The sequence below is a fragment of the Mustela putorius genome, unplaced genomic scaffold, assembly GCF_011764305.1.
Source record: "Mustela putorius furo isolate JIRA1106 unplaced genomic scaffold, ASM1176430v1.1 tig00003901_pilon_pilon_pilon, whole genome shotgun sequence".
Classification (NCBI taxonomy): domain Eukaryota; kingdom Metazoa; phylum Chordata; class Mammalia; order Carnivora; family Mustelidae; genus Mustela; species Mustela putorius.
This window is the reverse complement of record NW_025422049.1, coordinates 8823508-8841495: the sequence shown is the minus strand read 5'-3', so window position 1 is coordinate 8841495 and position 17988 is coordinate 8823508. Positions and strand designations below refer to the sequence as shown.

The 17988-nt window shown below is 42.5% G+C and overlaps 1 long non-coding RNA gene across 1 annotated transcript in view; it reads left to right on the top strand.

Annotated features, from left to right (window-relative positions):
- LOC101690122 overlaps positions 1 to 17988 on the top strand; it is a 31139-nt gene that overhangs the window by 6056 nt on the left and 7095 nt on the right. Inside the window, exon 2 of the long non-coding RNA XR_200160.3 lies at positions 17191 to 17336. This is a non-coding gene — a long non-coding RNA (uncharacterized LOC101690122). The remainder of the gene's footprint in view (positions 1 to 17190; positions 17337 to 17988) is intronic.

Below are 17988 nucleotides of genomic sequence, written 5' to 3'. Positions count from 1 at the left end.
AGAGAGACAGGCAGAGGGGCAGGGGAAGCAGGCTTCCCCCTGAGCAGAGAGCCTGACGCAGGGCTCCATCCCAGGACCCTGAGATCATGACCTGAGCCACCTCAGTGGGCTTAACCCACTGAGCCACCCAGGCCCCCCTATTTTAGGTACTAATGTAAATGATATTTTAAAATTCCAGTTCATTGGTTCAGTTGTTCAGTATAATGGTTTTCAGTGTAAAAAAAAAAAAGTATGTATTAATGGCATAGCCTACAACTTTACTGAACTCGCATGTTAGTTCTAGAAGCTTATTTTAGATTTCAGCCAGTTTTCTGTATACGAACAGGTAATCTGCAAGTAAAGAAGATTGTACTTCTTTACAATTTAGGTGACTTTTACTGCATTTTCTTGCCTGATCGCTCTAGCCAGACCTTCCAGGACAGTGCTGAATGCCCTTCTGTGGCTAATGATCTAGGGAAAGCATTCGGGCTTTCGCCACTAAGTGTGATATTAGGTGGAGGTTTTGCATAGATGCCCTTTATCAGGTTGGTGACGTTTCCTTCTATTTCTAGTTTGCTCAGAGCTATTATCAGTAATGAACGTAGGATTTTATCACATGATGACTCTCTCTCTATTGAGATGATCCTATGGCCTTTCTCCGTTTCTTTGCTACTATGGTGCATTATATTGATTTATTTTTGAATGTATATCAAACTTGCATTCCTGACAAAGACCACACTTGCAAATGGTATATTATTCTTTTTACATATTGCTGCATTCAATTTGCTAAAATTTTATTTCTGGTCTTTGCCTCTGTGTGAATGAAGGATATTAGCATGCAGTTTTACTTATTTAATTTTTATTTAAATAATGTTATTTACTTTGGTATCAGGGTAATGCTGTCTTCATGGAATGAATTAGAAGTATTCCTCCCTTTAATTTTCTGGAAGAAGGTGGATGAAATTGACAACTATTTCTATTTCAGGCGTTTATAAGAAATCCCCAGTGAAAACCTCTGGGCCTGGAGTTTACATTGTGAAGAGTTTTATAATTGCAAATTCAGTGTCTCTAATAAGCTTAGGACTATTCATGTTATATGTATCTTTTTGAATGAGCTTTGATAGTTTGTGTCTTTTAAGCAATTAGTCCATTTCATCTGAGTCCTCAAATCTCTTGACTTCTATAAATCCTTTCATAATATTTCTTTCTTATCCTCTCAAATTTGTAGAATCTGCTGTGCCATCTTCTTTATCGTTTCTGATGTTATTAATTTATGTTTTCTCTTTTGCCTGATCTGCCCAGCCAGAGTTTTATTAACTCTGCTCATTATCTGGAAGAACCAACTTTTAGGATCATAGAGCTTCTCTGTTTAGTTTCTGCTTTCTGTCTCATTGATTTCTGCTGCTTCTTACTTTGGGTTTCGTCTGATTTAGTTTGTTTGGTTTCTTAAGATAGAAGCCGACATCAATGATCTGAACTCTTTCTCTTTTTACCTATGCATTCAGTGCTATAAATTTTCCTCCACATACTTATTTCGAGGTATCTGACACATTTGGATACATTATGGTCTCGTTTTCATTTAGTGAAAAATACGATGTCCCTTTTGATTTTTTTCTTTGACACGTGTTATTTCTGAATGTGTTATTATTTAGTTGCCAGATATCTTGGGGAGTGTCCAGATCTCTTATTAAAATCTAATTTAATTCTCTTGATGTCAGAACACATACTAAGTATGACCCAGTATGCTTTTTGCTCTGTGTATTTTGAAACTTGAAGCTTCACGATTAGGTGCATAAGCATTCAGATCGTTTTATCCTCTTGACCAATTGACCCCTTTATTATTATCATCCTGGGTAATACTGTGTGGTTGGAAATATCCTTGCTTGTTATTAACATAGCCATCTGTCTTTCCTGCATCTGGTTATTAGTTAGCTAGGTTTATTAGTTTACTGTGGCTGCCATAAAAAAGTACCAAAATCTTGTTGACTTAGAACAAAATACTTACTCTCCTACAGTTCTGGAAGCGAGAATTCTAAAATCAAGGAAAAGACAGTACTGCATCCCTGAGGCTCTAGGGAAGAAACCAGTCCTCGCCTCTTTCTGCTTCTGGTGTCAGCATTCTTTGGCTTGTGACTACATCTCTTCCTGTGTTTTATCTTCATATTGCTTTTTCTGTGTGTGTCTTATCTCCCTCTGTGTGTCTCTTAGAAGGGTATGTGTGATTGCATTTAGGGCTCCCCTGGATAAACTCCTTTTCTCAAAACCCTTGAGTTAAATCATACCTTTTGCCAAATAAGGTGATATTCACAGGTTCTGGGGATTAGAACATGGACGTATCTTTGGGGACACCATTCAGCCTACTACACAAGGTATATCTTTTCCTATTGTTTTATTTATTTTTAAAGATTTTATTTATTTATTTGAGACAGAGAGTGTACACAGTAAAAGGGGCAGTGGACAGAGGGAGAGGGAGAAGCAGGCTCCCCACTGAGCAGGGAGCTTGATATGGGGCTCGATCCCATGACCCCAGGATCATGACCTTGATCGACTGAGCCACCCAGGTGCCCCTCCCATCCTTTTATTTTCAACTTATTTGTATGTTTATAGTTCAAGTCTATTGTGAACAGCATACACTTGTATCTTGTGTTTTTTATCCAGTCTGACAGTGCTTTCCTTTTAATTGAGGTGTATGGTAGATAATAATAGACCCCCCAAAGATGTCCACATTTTTATCCTGTGAACCTGTACAATATTAAGCTAACATGGCAAAAGGGCCATTGCACATGTGCTAAGTTAAGAATTTTGATATGGGAAGCGTATCCCGGCTTATTGGGGTGGGCACAATGGAATCCCAAAGTCTACAGAGACAAAGGCCAGAGGGTCAGAGGGAGAAGGAGAGGTAATGACAGAGCAGAGGTTGGAGTCGTGTGCTCTGAATATGTGGAAGGGGCCATGAGCTAAGGGATGCAGGCGGCCTCTGGACGTTGTTAAAAGGAAGGAAACTGATTCTGCCCTAGAGCCTCTGGAAAGAATGGAGATCTGCTGACACTTGGATTTTTAGCTCAGTAAGACCCGTGTCAGATTTCTGACCTGACGAACTAACTATAAGGTGATGTACGTTGTTGTAAGCCATTAAGTTAGTGGTAACTTGTTATAGTAGCAGTAGAAAAGTCACATAAGGTACTTAGATCATTTATATTTAATGTGATTATTGATATAATTAGGTTTAAATCTTTCATCTTGCTGTTTGTTTTCTCTCTGGGTCATCTGTAGTTCGTCTTTTCCCCTGCCTTCTGTGGGATTACTTGAATGTTTTCATTTTTATTTTTATGTTGTTTGTTGGCTATCATTCTTGGTTTTTTAATTTTAGTGATTGCTTCACAGTTTAGAATACAGAGCTTTAATTTATCATCATCTACCTTTAAGTGATATCCTATCACTTTACAAATAATGTAAATACTTTACAATAGTGTGCCTCTACTTCCCCCTTGGTCTTTATACTACAGCTTTTTAAGAAAGAGTCACCTATTTATTTGAGGGAGAGAGAGAGAAAATGCGTGAGCAGGGGCACAGGGAGAGGGAGAAGCAGACTCCCCAGTGAGCATGGAGCCTGACATGGGACTTGACCGCAGGACCTATGAGATCATGACCTGAGCCAAAACTAAGCGTCGGGGGCTTAACCAACTGAGCCACCCAGGCGTCCCTGTTCTATAGTTTTCATATAATTTACTTATGCATAAGTTGTAAAGCCCACAATACATTTTTATTATTTTTGTTTATAGTCAATTATCTCTTAAAGAGATTTAGGAAATAGGAAAAATATCTTATATATTTACTCATAAAGTTTCTGTTTGTAATATTCTTTATTACTTTGTATAGATCCACATATTTTTATCTGGTTTCATTTTCTTTCTGCTTAAAGGATATCCCTCAATATTTATTACAATTCAGGTCTGCTGGTGATGACTTTTTAAATTTGGACATCAATCTTGTATTCCCATGGTCACCTCTATAGATTTTTTTTAAAGATTTTATTTATTTATTTGACAGAGAGAGAGATCACAAGTAGGCAGAGAGGCTGGCAGGGGAGAGAGAAGGAAGCAGGCTTCCTGCTGAGCAGCGAACCCGATGTGGGGCTTGATCCCAGGACCCTGAGATCATGACCTGAGCCGAAGGCAGAGGCTTAACCCACTGAGCCACCCAGGTGCCCCAATGATGACTTTTTAAATCTTATGTATGTCTAAATCTTATGTATATCTTTATTTCACTTTTGCTTTTTTTTTTTTACTTTTGCTTTTTTAAAATTTTTAAAAATCATGATAAAATACGTATAACTTCAAATTTGCCATCAAAGCCATTTTAAGTGCACAGTTCAGTGACATTAATCATCACTGGCCATCTCTAGAACTCTTTTCACCTTGTAAAACTGAAACTCTAGGGCTCCTGGGTCCTCAATCAGTTAAGCGTCTGCCTTCAGCTCTGGTCATGGTCCCAGGGACCTGAGATCGAGTCCCATAGTGGGATCCCTGCTCAGCGGGGAAGTCTGCTTCTCCCTCTGTCCCTCCCCCTGCTCATGTTCTCTCTCTCTCTCTCTCTCTCTCTCAAATAAATAAATAAATAAATAAAATCTTTAAAAAAGAAACCCTGAAACTCTATACCCATGAAATAATTCCACTTTTTTCCTCTCCCTCAGCCTCCAGCAACCACTATTTTCCTCTCTATTTCTATAAATTTGACTATCCTAGTACTTCATATAAGTAAGACTATACAGTATTTGTATTTATAGTAAATCCCCGCTGGTTCAATTGCTCACGCAGTGTTTGCTCCCAGTCAGACCCTGGCCGACACATCTGTTCAGACAATTTCATCCTCAAGGCAGCACGGCGATCGTACTGAGAATCCCTGTGACGTGGGTTCAGCTGTCACTTCCTATCTGTCCGAGCCAATAACTTAATATCTCTAATCCTCAGAATATTACCAGGTAAAAATGGAGAGAGTAATACCTACTACCCAGAGTTCTTTTGTGAGGAGCTATGAGAACACCAGACACACTACAGGTGTTCAAGACACACTATTTCGTTTCAGCCATTTCTTTACCAGCGTCCTCTGGGCACTTTGATCTATCCGTCTCAGCAACAGCCTCCCGGAGTATTTTCTCCTCCTCCGCATCTATCCCACACTGTCCTGTGGCCCTTTCTCTGGGCATTCAACAAATGCTTATCTTTTTTAAAAAAAGATTTTATTTTTATTTATTTGACAGAGAAATCACAAGTAGGCAGAGAGGTGGACAGAGAGGGGGGGGGAAGCAAGCTCTCTGCTGGGCAGAGAGCCTGATGCAGGGCTGGATCCCAGGACCCTGAGATCATGACCCAAGCCGAAGGCAGAGGCTTAACCCACTGAGCCACCCAGGCGCCCCAACAAATACTTATCTTAAAAAGTAACCAAAGCTCATTGTGAGTGAGTTACGGTGGCTTAGAATGTTCCGGAAGAGGAAAAGCAATGGATGTATCTTTGGTGCCATGGTAGGGTCAATAAAAGGACACGCTAGGGGGGACGGACAACGTTTGGTTGCCCCAACCTAGCCCGCAGAGCCATGTCTGCATGGCTCCATGGTGAAGGAGGTCTGAGTCGACTCTCCTGGAATGAGATTACTCTCTCTGTAGCTCCTTCAGCAAGGGCCCGGTGTGTCCACCTACTCAGGATCGTTTCGCTCTCAAATCCCAGGAAAGCCTGTTCTTCCCAGGCAGCAACCCATGCCTGAGGCCTTCCCTAAGCCTTGCCTCAGCTTCCTCTTGACGTGTTCTGTTTCTTGCTCTCTCCTAGAGGATGGGGGCGACAGAGAAGAGGACCTTCAAACTCTTGCTTCAGCCCACGACCAGGCTATTGTACTTCTCACCATCTGTCGCCATCTCTAAGCACTGAGCCCCACTGTGTCAGACAGTACTTCCCCATCCCCTAAGCCCTCCCCACCCCCGCCAAGGACACTGTTGTGTGATCCCTGGGTAGCTTGGCTTTCAAGGGAAGGTAAGCCACAGAAGAGAATGACCCCTTCTTGGATTACTGTATCTCCCACTCATGGTTCCAGGTTACTGTCCTTGAACTTGATATTCGAGAAAACTATAAGCCTTTACCAGGACAGCCGTTCCTCTCCATGCGTGGGTTGTTCTCTCTTAGTTTGGCTCACCGGAAATGAAGAAAACAAGCTATTTTTTTTTTAAGTTACTGAGACTCGATATTAAAGATTCACTCCTTTCTCTGTTTCTCAAATGGTCATCGTGTACCTGCAGCGTACGAGGAGTTTCTGACAGTGTCCTCCTTAGCATACCGGTTTGCTTTCTGATCATTCCATCAGCCCAACTCTGGGGAAACCTGAAAACCTCTACGTGGTTCAGTTACAAAAGCAAACAAGCCACATAGAGTCGGGCAACTTCTAAATGACCATCAGCAAATCTTTCCAGGTTGCCCTGAAAGGCAAACACAACTCGAATCCCAGGTGTGAACATAAAATAATGTGGTTATCGCCTTCTGAAAAGAAACCCAGGAGGGTAGGGGTGAGCTTGTCCAAGGACATCGTCTCCTAGTTAGGGGCGTCACCTTCCCAGTCTGTGCCCTGGTTCTTTTCTGTGTGGCCACAGCTACTTATCTTTTAAAATTCGACCTCATCTCCTCCTTTAGGAAGCTGGCCCTCGCCCCATGTCTGGGTTGGAGGCCCCTCTTCTGGGCACCCTGGGCGTCCCATGCTTACATTGGTCAAAGCACTTACCACACTGATTGTCTCCCTTCCCTGGCTGAGGGCTCCCTGAGAGTCGGAAGATGTCCCTTTGATCCTGTATCCCTGGGGCCAGGCACTTCCAGGACTAGTTGCTCAGTAGCTGTTAGTTAGTCAACTAAAAAATGTCTGTGCATCATAGTTTGGGACTATGTTCTACCATGGCCAGTCTTTCTTCTTTTAGTAGAGAATGCAATTTTCAGAAAAACGAATGTCACTCGGAAACATGTTGGGCAAATGAGGTATTCACCAAACTGAATAACACTGTCTTTATTTATTTTTTAATAAGATTTTATTTAGTTATTTGACAGAGAGATCACAAGTAGAGAGGCAGGCAGAGTGAGATGGGGGATCAGGCTCCCCACTGAGCAGAGAGCCCAATGTGGGGACCCAGGACCCTGAGATCATGACCCGAGCTGAAGGCAGAGGCTCAACCCACTGAGACACCCAGGTGCCCCCACTGTCTTGATTTAAAGAGGAGGGGTCGTCATAACAGATTCACTGCTTTCCTTCTGTGGCTCGTACAGGCACCTTTCCTTCTGTGGCTTGTACAGGCTCTCAAAACGATTCCAAAGAAGGAATTCACAAAAGGTTTTGAGCAGCAGAAGCTTCCCAGGACAGTAACTTTGAAATCTACATTCACTGAGACATTTAAGGTCCAATATGCGTTTAGAGAAAAAAGATCCAACAAATAAGCATTTGTGTTGAAAATTACTGAAGGCCTGCTCTAGGGAGTGGGGCATATCGTTTAGAGGTTAAGAGTGTTACTCTGGAGCTGGACTGTTTGGGTTCAAATCCCGGCTCTGCACCTAACTTAGCTCCATAGTCTCTGACGCATTACTCAGCCCACTGGTACCCCAACATGGAGTCATTGGGGGGATTAATTGTGTTAATCTTTATTAATTGTGTTTACTTTATGGGTAAAGTGCTTAGCATATAGGGCCAACTGTCACAGTGCAAGAAACATCTGAGACAGGGAGGAGTCTGGTAGCCATAAGCATCTCAGCGTAGTTCTAGAAGCTCTGAATGCCCTCCACGCGATTCAAAACATTGTGTCCTGAGACTATGAGTGTCAGTACAACCAGATGCTTGGTATTCATGGTAGTGAGAACAGAAGGATCTGAGACTAGAGATAATATTCTTCCTCTAAAATTCTTACTTTTTTTTTTTTAACAAAGAAATGGTATGTGCTGTTAATGCTTGTGAAAGAATTCAGTGTTCCTCATTTCACTTGGAATAGAAGCTAGCATAGACCCTTATAATCAATATGTCTCTCTCCCTCAAAAAAAATTTGGGGGGGGCGCTCCTGGGTGGCTCAGCCCTTAAGCGTCTGCCTTTGGCTCAGGTCATGATCCCAGGGTCCAGGGATCAAGCCCCACATCGGGCTCCCTGCTCCACACAGAGCCTGCTCTTCCCTCTCCCACCACCCCTCTCCTGCTTGTGTTTCCTCTCCTGCTGGATCTCTCTCTGTCAAAGAAATAAAAATCTTAAAAAAAAAAAAGTTGGTTCTGATTTCAAAAACTAAGATATAATGTTGCTCTGATCTGGGAAGAACAGAATAATCTAGAGGGATTTGCCATTTGCCAAGATAATTTAGAGCTTCACTGTGGATTCAGATGGCATCAGAATTTAAGAATAGTAATTTAAATAATGATATAATTTACATTTGGGGAGCGTATGGTTTCATTACTGTATCCTTTCTGCTACTGTGCAGAACATCGTTCTTTTAATTAAAATATTGGTTGCCTTTTTTGAACTAGAGTTTCCCTCTCTCAGAAATAGTTGTGAAGATGACAATTTCTGTTGCAATCAGCTATTTTGCATGATTCATGAAGAAGCGCTTTAAAAATAACTTTGTAATAAAGACAGAAAACTGTTTCTTCACAATTGTGATTCATCAAAATTATTTTTGAACATTTGGTAAATCCTGTTTCTGAAAACTTTTAAAATACATTAAAGCCCCTTCGGAGACTGTGTCTGGGCCTCCTTTATGGATTCCCCAAAAGCTTCACATAGTGGAGAGATGAGGCGGTGAGGTCAGCTGTGTGTTCTTGGCCCTTCCTCATCATTTCTCTTCCAAGAAGTTCAAAGAAGTCAAGGGATTATTTGGGGGGGGGTTAAAGTAATGGCCAAGAGAAACAGCATGAGCCCACAAGCCCTTCCAACATGGCACGTTCTGTGCTTCTGGGCCCAAGGGGTAAGCCGTGGGTGGGGTGTGGATTGAAAGGTTTCTCTCTTACCAGAGAAAAAGATGGGGTTGCCATGCTATTCCGTGCCTGCCACCATTCCAACAGAGTTAACAATGCCCCTTCTTCCTTCCTTCCTTCCTTTTTTTCTTTCAAGATTTTATTTATTCATTTGACAGACACAGAGAGAGGGAGCACAAGCAGGGGGAGTGGGAGAAGGAAAAGCAGGCTTCCTGCTGAGCAGGGAGCCCAATGCGGGGCTCCATCCCAGGACCAAGTGCCCCTCCTTTTGCTTTTTTTTTTTTTTTAAGATTTTATTTATTTATTTGATAGAGAGTGAGTGAGCATAAGCATGGGGGAGTGGCAGGCAGAGGGAGAAGCAGGCTCCCCGCTGAGCAGGGAGCCGGATATGGGACTCCATCCCAGGACCCTGGAATCATGACCTGAGCTGAAATCAGACACTTCATTGACTGAGCCACTCAGCCAGCCCTACCCACAGGGTTCTTAAAATTCTCAAAGAGGTCTGTATCCCTGTAGACATTAAGAAATATTGCATTAAGGTTTATTTAGCTTCCATTTGAAGATTATATTTTAACAGCTCTATTGGAAATAATCCCTTAGCCTAAAGAAATGGCTCTATAAATGAAGAGGAGGCTTCACGGTACGGAATATATTATTTGGGAGAGGAGTTTGTGATACCTCACTACATTATATGGGTAATTACTTATTTTTTCTGCTCTCTCTATTTAATGACAGTGACAAAGGGATTTATGCCTTCTGTTTCACTCTGTGGTTATGGCCTTAATGGATTCTAAGATATAATGTCTCTAAACTCTTAACACAAATGTCAGAATGGGGATGGGGAAGCATTCAGTCCAATTTGGTTTGCATGCATTCATTTGGCACTGTGTAAAGTGCAGTGCTCAATGAGATAGGCTAGAAAGAGAAAGAAAATCCTTTGAGATATGAACCTTCCAGAATCTGACAATCCCTGGGGGGGGGGGCGGGTGGACAGATGCACACATACACACCTACATAATATTAATGTCAGACAGTGAGATGTGCTACTGTATAAGATGGGAGGCAGGAGGCATTGATGTTAACTAGAGAGCATCTAGAAAGCCTTCACTAAAAGTACAAATGAGTCTATCAATCCTCAAGCCCCTGGGCCCTCAACCTTCTCTCATTCCCTCTTCTGAATAACCACTCCTTCATCCTTTTTTTCTTAAACAGATTCAGTGATTAGGCCTATTCAACTGTAGTTTTTTTCTTTTTTCTTTTGTTTTCAATTAGAGAGCAAGTGCAGGAGGAGGAGGAGGAGGAGGTGCAGAGGGAGGACAGAGAGAGAATCCCAAGCAGGATCCACACCCAGCCCACAGCCCAACCCAGGGCGGGATCCCATGTCCCGAGATCATGACCTGAGGTAAAACCAAGAGCTGATGCTTAACTGACTGAGCCTCCCAGGCACCCCCCCCCCCCGCATTTTTTCTTTGTTAGGAAATGTTTCAGACCTAAAGAAGTTATATAAAATATTACGATAAATACCCACGTGCCCACTACTGGGCTTAAGAAGTAAAGCATTACAGATACAATCGAAGCCCCCTGTGTACCCACACCCTAGAATTCTCTTTTATGGATACCCTCCACTTTTGACTGGCAGCTTTCAAAGAAGACCCTCACTGAGCCCCATCTTCTGGTATTCAGGCCTTCCCTTTGAGTGTGGGCAGGACTTAGTGACTTGCTTCTAATGACCATGACAAAAGTGATGGGATGTCACTTCTGCAATTAGGTTACAAAAGATCGCGACTTCCATCCTGCTGGCATTCTCTCTTGTCCTCTCACTTGCTCTGATCAAGCCCGCTGCCACGTGATGAGATGCTGTATGGGAGACCCACATGGCCAAAACTCAAGGGAGGCCTCTAGCCAATAGTTTAGTAGGAAACGAATCTTTAGTCCAACAGCCTATGCAAAACTGAATCCTCCCCAAGAACGATGTAATTGAACTTGGAAACAGATGGTCTACCATAGAGCCTACAGATGCTACATTTATGTGGCTCATTCCCATGCATGCCTATACCCACACTCACTTATAATATATATAATACTATATATTATATACATATATGATGCATATATGTGTACACACACACACACACACACACCATTGATCATTGTGCTTTCTGCAGCAGTATGTGTCTGAACGTGTAATGTGCATAAGAATTACCTGTTCAGGGAGGAGGGCCTGAGGTTCTGTATTTCCACAAAGCTTTCAAGTGCTGCTGATGCAACATATAGTGTATGGAAAGATTGCACTGGGTGTCATTTACCTAAAAAGAAATCTGTCCACACTCACGTTTCTAAGTTGAATGAATGTTGGCAAATATATGTGTAGAATTTAGGATAAAAGTCAGTTGTCAGTGGCTATCACTTTTTGAGTGATGAAATTTGGAGTCAGTATCAGCGTTGAGAAAATGTCCCTGGGCAAAACAAAAACCCTAAAAAGAGCAAAGAACAGATTCTCTTCCCCCCCCCCATCCTTCTCTTTCCTCCCAACTGCAGGGCAAAATAAGAGAAAATTAACAATGATACAACATCAACATGCACTGGTGACTTTCTAAATCTAAGAAAATAGTCTTCCTTAGGTGCATACTGTATCTCAATAAGGAGAAAAGAAAATACATTTTCTTTTCGTAATTTGGAATCCTGTGTATCTGATGGCTTCCACCCCTGATCACACCAGCCTTGTCTCTGTTATCCAGTTGCACAAACTCTTACCTCTTCCCCCGGCTTCTCTCCTCTCTGTCTTTCTCTCTCTCTCTCTTTCTTTCTTTCTTTCCTTTCTTCTTTTTAGAAAATCCACTCTGAGATTTAAATGCAGCTTAGCTGTATTTTAAAACTGTGTATTTTAAACTGTGCAGTTTCCACTTCGGACCAAGTCACAGGGACTGGTCTTGCCCTCTCACTTGAAACAACCAAAAACCCGGACAAAACACACAAGCTCTACCTGACTTGGTTCCCTGATATCTCTGACTGGTGTCCTCAGCTCAGGGAGTCTGCCAGGCTCTGCCTCAGCTCCCCTTCCTATCCTGGAAACTTTCTGAAGGCAGTTGGGCCAAATCTTCTACCTTGAGACACTGAAAAATAAGGGCAAACTCCACCTAAAGCAAGTCAGGAGGAAATAATAAAGATCAGAGTGGAAATTAATGGGAGAGAGAATAGAAAAACAATGGAGAAAAATCAATGAAACCAAAATCTGTTTCTTTTGTCAGCAAAATTGACAAACCTTTCATTAGGTTGACCAAGAAAAGAAGAGAAGATTCAAATTTCTAGAATCAGAAGTGAACTTACATAAATATAAAGGAGTGCTATGGATAATTATATGCCAACAAATTAGATAAGTGAAATGGATACATTCCCAGAGAAACGCTAACTACTGAAACTGACTCAAGAAGAAAATAATAATTTGAATAGATGTATTGTAAATGAAGAGATTAAATTAGTATTTTTTTTAAAAAAACCTCTCCATGAAGGAAAAACCCCAAGTTCAGTTGGTTTATTACTGAATTATAAGAACATTCAAAGAACTAATACTAACTATTCACAGACTTGTCCAAAAATGGAAAAGGATCGAACCCTTTCCAATTCATTCTGAGGCCTGCTATTACCCTGATTATCTTAATACCAAAACCAGAGACATCACAAGAAAACTAGATGTCATTATCTATTATGAATATGGGTACAAGAATCTGCAACAAAATAGTAGCAAACTGAATCTAACAGCATATGAAAAGAATTATGCACCATGAAAAGTGGGATTTAGCCTAGGACTAAAAGGTTGGTTTAACGTCTGAAAATCAAATAATGTAATGCATCATAGCAGCTGAATAAAAAACAAAATCACATGATCATCTCAATAGATGCAAAAAAAGAAAAAAAAAAGCATATGACGAAATCCAGCACCCTTTCATGACAAAAATACCCAACAAACTAGGAATAGAAGGAAACAAAGGACATCTACAGAAGACCCACAGCTAACATCCTACTTAATGATGAAAGAATAGATGCTTTATCCTTAAGATTAGGAACAGAACAAAACGTCTGCAGCTCAACATTTTACTGGGGTTCTACTGGGGCACTTAGGCAGGAAAAGGAAATGAGAGGCATCCAGATTGGAAAGGAAAAAGTAAAATTATCTCTCTTTGCAGAAGACATGATCTTGTATGTAGAAAATTTTAAGGAATACACACACACACACACACACTAGTACAGCTAATAAATAGTTCAGCAAGGGGACACCTGGGCAGCTCAGTCGGTTAAGCATCTGCTTTTGGCTCAGGTCGTGATCCCAGGGTCCTGGGAGTGAGTCCTGCATCAGGTTCTCTGCTCAGCGGGGAGCCTGCTTCTCCTTCTGCCCCCCCCCGCTCATGTTCCCTCTCTCTCTCTCTCAAATAAATAAATAAAATCTTTTTTAAAAATTCCATTTACAATAACATCAAAAAGAATAAAATATTTAGCAATAAAATTAAGAAAAGGAGCATAACACTTATATGCTCTGAACAAGTTCAGACACTGTTGAAAGAAATGAATGACCTAAGTGGGAACACATCCCATGCTCATGGATGGGAAGATTTAATATTGTGAAAATAGCAATGCTTCCCAAATTGAGCTATAGTTATAATGCAATCCCTAGAAGAATCTCATCTGACTTCATTTTAGAAATTGGCAAGCTGATTCTAAAATTCATATGGAGTTGCCTGTGACCCAGAATAGCCACAACATTCTTGAAAAAGAAGAACAAAGTAGGAGGATTCACACTTCCCAATTTTAAAATTTACTACAAAGCAATGACAATCAAGACAGTATGGTAATGGCATGAGGATAGACATATAAGTCAATGGAATAAAATGGAGATTCCAGAAATAAAACCATGTGTCTACAGTCAACTGATTTTTGACAAGATTGCCAAGATCATTCAATGGTGAAAGAATAGTCTTTTCAAAAATAGTGCTGAGACAGCTGGATAACCGCATATAAAAGGATGAAGTTGGACCATGCCCCACACCATATGCAAACATCAACTCAAAATGGATTTAAAAACATAAGTATGAAAGCGAAAACTATGAAACTCTTGGGGTGCCTGGGTGGCTAAGTTGGTTAAGCATCTGCCTTCGGCTCAGGTCCTGATCCCGGGGTCCTGGGATTGAGCCCCACATTGGGCTCCCTGCTCAGTGTGGAGCTTGCTTCTCCATCTGCCTCTCCTTCCACTTGTGATCTCTCTCTCTCTCTCTCTCTCTCTCAAATACATAAATAAAATCTTTTAAAAAAAACTATAAAACTCTTAAGAAAGCATAGGGGTAAATCTTCATAACCTCAGATTCGGCAAAGGATTTATTTATTTATTTATTTTGAGAGGGAGAGAGAGGTAAAGGAAGGGGGAGGAACCGAAGAAGAGAAAGACTCTTAAGCAGGCTCCACACCCAGTACCAAGCCTGACATGGGGCTTGATCTCCTGGCCCTGAGATCATGACCTGAGCCAAAACCAAAAGTCAGACATCCCAGCGACCAAGTCATCCAGGCACCCTGGCAAAAGATTTTTCTTTATTACACCAAAAGGGTAAGCAACAAAAGGCAAAAATAAATCGGACCTCATCAGAATTAAATACTTCTGTGCTTACTCATCAAAGCACAAGGAGAACCCACAGAATGGGAAAAAATATATGGAAGTCATTAATCTTACAAGGGAGTTGTATCTAAACTATATAAAGAATTCTTATAACTCAATACAAATAGAAATAACCCAATTGAAAAGTGGATAAAGGCTATGAAAAGAGATTTCCCCAGGGAAGAGATACAAATGGCCAATCAGCACATGAAAACTTGCTCAATGTCATCAGAGAAATGCCAATCAAAACCACCATGAAGTCCATGCCACTTTATACCCACTAGAATGGCTATAATAACAAAAAGTCAGATAATAACAAGTACTGGCAAGGATGTGGAGAAATCGGAACGCTTGTACGTTGTTGGTGGGTATTTAAAATAATGCAGCCACTTTGAAAAACAGTCTGGTAGTTCCTGAAAAATTTAAACATAGAGTTACCATATGGACCAGCAATTCTCCTCCAAGGTATAGGAAGGAAAATATATATTCACAAAAAATCTCGTACATGGCAGCATTATTTATAATAACCAAAAGGTGAAAACAACCCAAACGTCCGTTGCCTGAAGAATATAGAAATGAAATGCGCTATATCTACAGAACAGAATATTATTTGGTCATGAAAAGGAATGAAGTATATACAACGTGAATGAATCTTGAAAACATACTGAGTGAAAGAAGCCAGTTACAAAAGACCACGTGTTACATGATCCCACTTATTTGAAATGTCTAGAATAGGGAAGCCTATAGACAGATGGTAGGTTAATGCTTGTTTAAGGGCTGGAGGGAATATGGAATAGGCAGCTAAAGGTATGGGGTGTCTTTTTGAGGCGATGAAAATGTTCTAAAATTGGTGAAGCTTGCACATATCTGTGATACGCTCAAAGACATTGAACCGTAAACTTTAAACCGGTGAATTGCATGGTATGTCAATTACATCTCAGCAGAACTATTAAAAAGAAGCTGAGGCATTCATAGGGCTTGCCTTGTTTGTTTTCTCTCTGGGATCACCGTCCTTTGTTGCCTAATGCCTACTGTCTTGAAAACTGTTGCTTCATACTGTCCTTTTTTTTATTTTTTATTTTTTTTTATCTCCAGTTGTTTCACCCAGGGGGTTAAAGACAAATCCTTAGCCAGAAGTAGCAGTTTATTTTTTTAACTGGGGAAATTGAGGCCAAAAGCAGCTGACTGGCTTGCCAAAGTTCGTGCTGGTTAGTGACAGAGTCAGGACCACAACTAAGACTTCCTGATATCTAATCCAGAGTTGAGACAGCTTGGTCTGTCCAGCTTCTGGGGCAACCTGATGGTAGAATTTTAATTAACCAGTCATAGACAAAGCAAAGGCTTTGTCTCCGCTCTCTGCCTTTCCCTCGATCAGCAAGCATTTATTGCACACCTATGTGCAGAGCTCGTTTGGGAGACATTCCTGGGGACGGAGAAGCAGTTGACATCATCTCTGGCACCAAGGGGCTCCTCATCTGTTTGGGAGAAAAGGCGGTGCGCAAAACATCTCTGACTCGTGTGTGATCACCTGTCGAATGTCTCATTCAGGTGTGCAGCCAAGACCATCGGGAGGGGTCACAGCGTGTGGGCTTTTCTCAGGAAAGGTTTCCAAGGAGAGGAAGAATTTGGGTTTCAAAAGATAGGCAGCATCCCCTGACTGGGTTGGGGCACTGAAGGCAGGACACTGTCTCCACAGGGTGTGTGTTAAAACGAATACAAGGCCTCAGAAGTTCCTTGGTTGTAAGAAGAGCCTGAGTCTTGGAGGGGGCAAAGCACTGGGATATTGTGCTGATCACAGGACAGATTTGATGGGAACCTGTGATGAGCACCACGACTAACGGGGCAGCCCCTTTGCCTACTGCAAAATCAAATGCTCCCAGGCAGACAGTTTTTTTTTCTTTCTAGGAAAACAAGTGTCTTCCCAGGTCATGAAAAGCCGGGCTGTCCACTTGAAGTTATGGGACAAATATTCCAGACCCTTCACTGAGCCTGTATTGAACACCTACTATAAATTGGGAATTGTGCTAGTGGCTGGGGATTCACAGGGGCCTAAGTCTTGTACTTGCCCTAGTTCATGGTCTGGAGAGGAAGACACTTGCATGATAGATTTCTTTAGGGAAAGGTGCTCTCCTTTCCTGCCCGATTCCCCCCGCTGGTCAACGGAAGCGGTCAAGTCCTTCCCCTCTGCAGACCTGACTCCAGGGCCAGAGTTGGACAGGAAGAAGGACCCAGGGCCATGACAACTGGGAGAGGTTTCCCTTCAATTTCAGTCCACTCCCTGAAGACCCATCTGGAGCTCTCCTTTATAGCCTGGGCCCAAAAGTCACTACCTCCAGGCGGCCTCCTTTCCTGTGTCTGCTCCCCGCCCCACCCCACCACCCCCACAGCCTCTCCAGAATGACAATGACCTGTGTGGACTGTGTTTAGGCCCCTGTAAGCACAGGCCATGAGGCAGGGGGGATGGCCGCAACTTCAAGCTTGTAACAGTCATGGGGACTTTGCATAGGTGGGTGTTAGACAAATGTTTGTTGACTGAATCCCAGGAGCTTTGGAATGACTGTCCTCTCAACGGCGTTTCTGTTCTACCCGCCTAGGGCTTGACTGTTTACCAAGGGCCTTATCCCCTCTCCGTTTCTGTCTTGGGATCCTCTCCACGCCTCCTGTGACGTCTCTGCTCCTGGGGCCCGGGGAGATGCTCGAGGTGCTGGGATGCCAGGCGGCGAGGGGCCGAAACCTGCAGGTGAGAGCCTGCCCGGGCCCTGCACAGAGACTGACTCGGCCTGTCCCTGGCTTCTAGTCCCGCCGTGTCACAGCCAGACTGGCCTGTGGGTGCTCCCCACATGGAGGGGGGGAGCGGGGGGGCATGCGCCTGCAGGAGCCTCAAGCCCTCTGGTGACGGGCCTGGAGCCCAGCCCCTCCTGCTGCTGGCGGAAGCCAGGGGACACAAGGGGACCTTCAGGAGGGCCGGCCTCTCAGGACTGGACCTCGCCTTTAGGTGCTGGGTTTCCCGTAAAGTGTAAATTCACCTTCATTCATTTTATCCCCCCCCCTTCTGGTTTTATAATTTGGAGAATTGTACTCCTCTCTCCCCCCCGCAAAACCTGCCCAAGAAAGGGAGCCTTAGCAGTACAAGTGCATAGAAAAATACAAACAAACCCATGCGTCTTGGTTGACAGTTAAGTCTGATAACACTCGGCTTAGCAATTACAGAGCCGTCATGCTCCCTGCTGAGCAAACCGAGTTTTGGGGAAAATCCGTAACAGCTGTAAGCATATTACGGCATCAGAAACCCAACTTACCAAAAAGATTCGTGAGAGAGTGGCTAGTCACAGTTTGAAGGCATACTTACTTTAGAAGAGACTCATAAAGCTCCTGAATTTGAGTGAGTATGC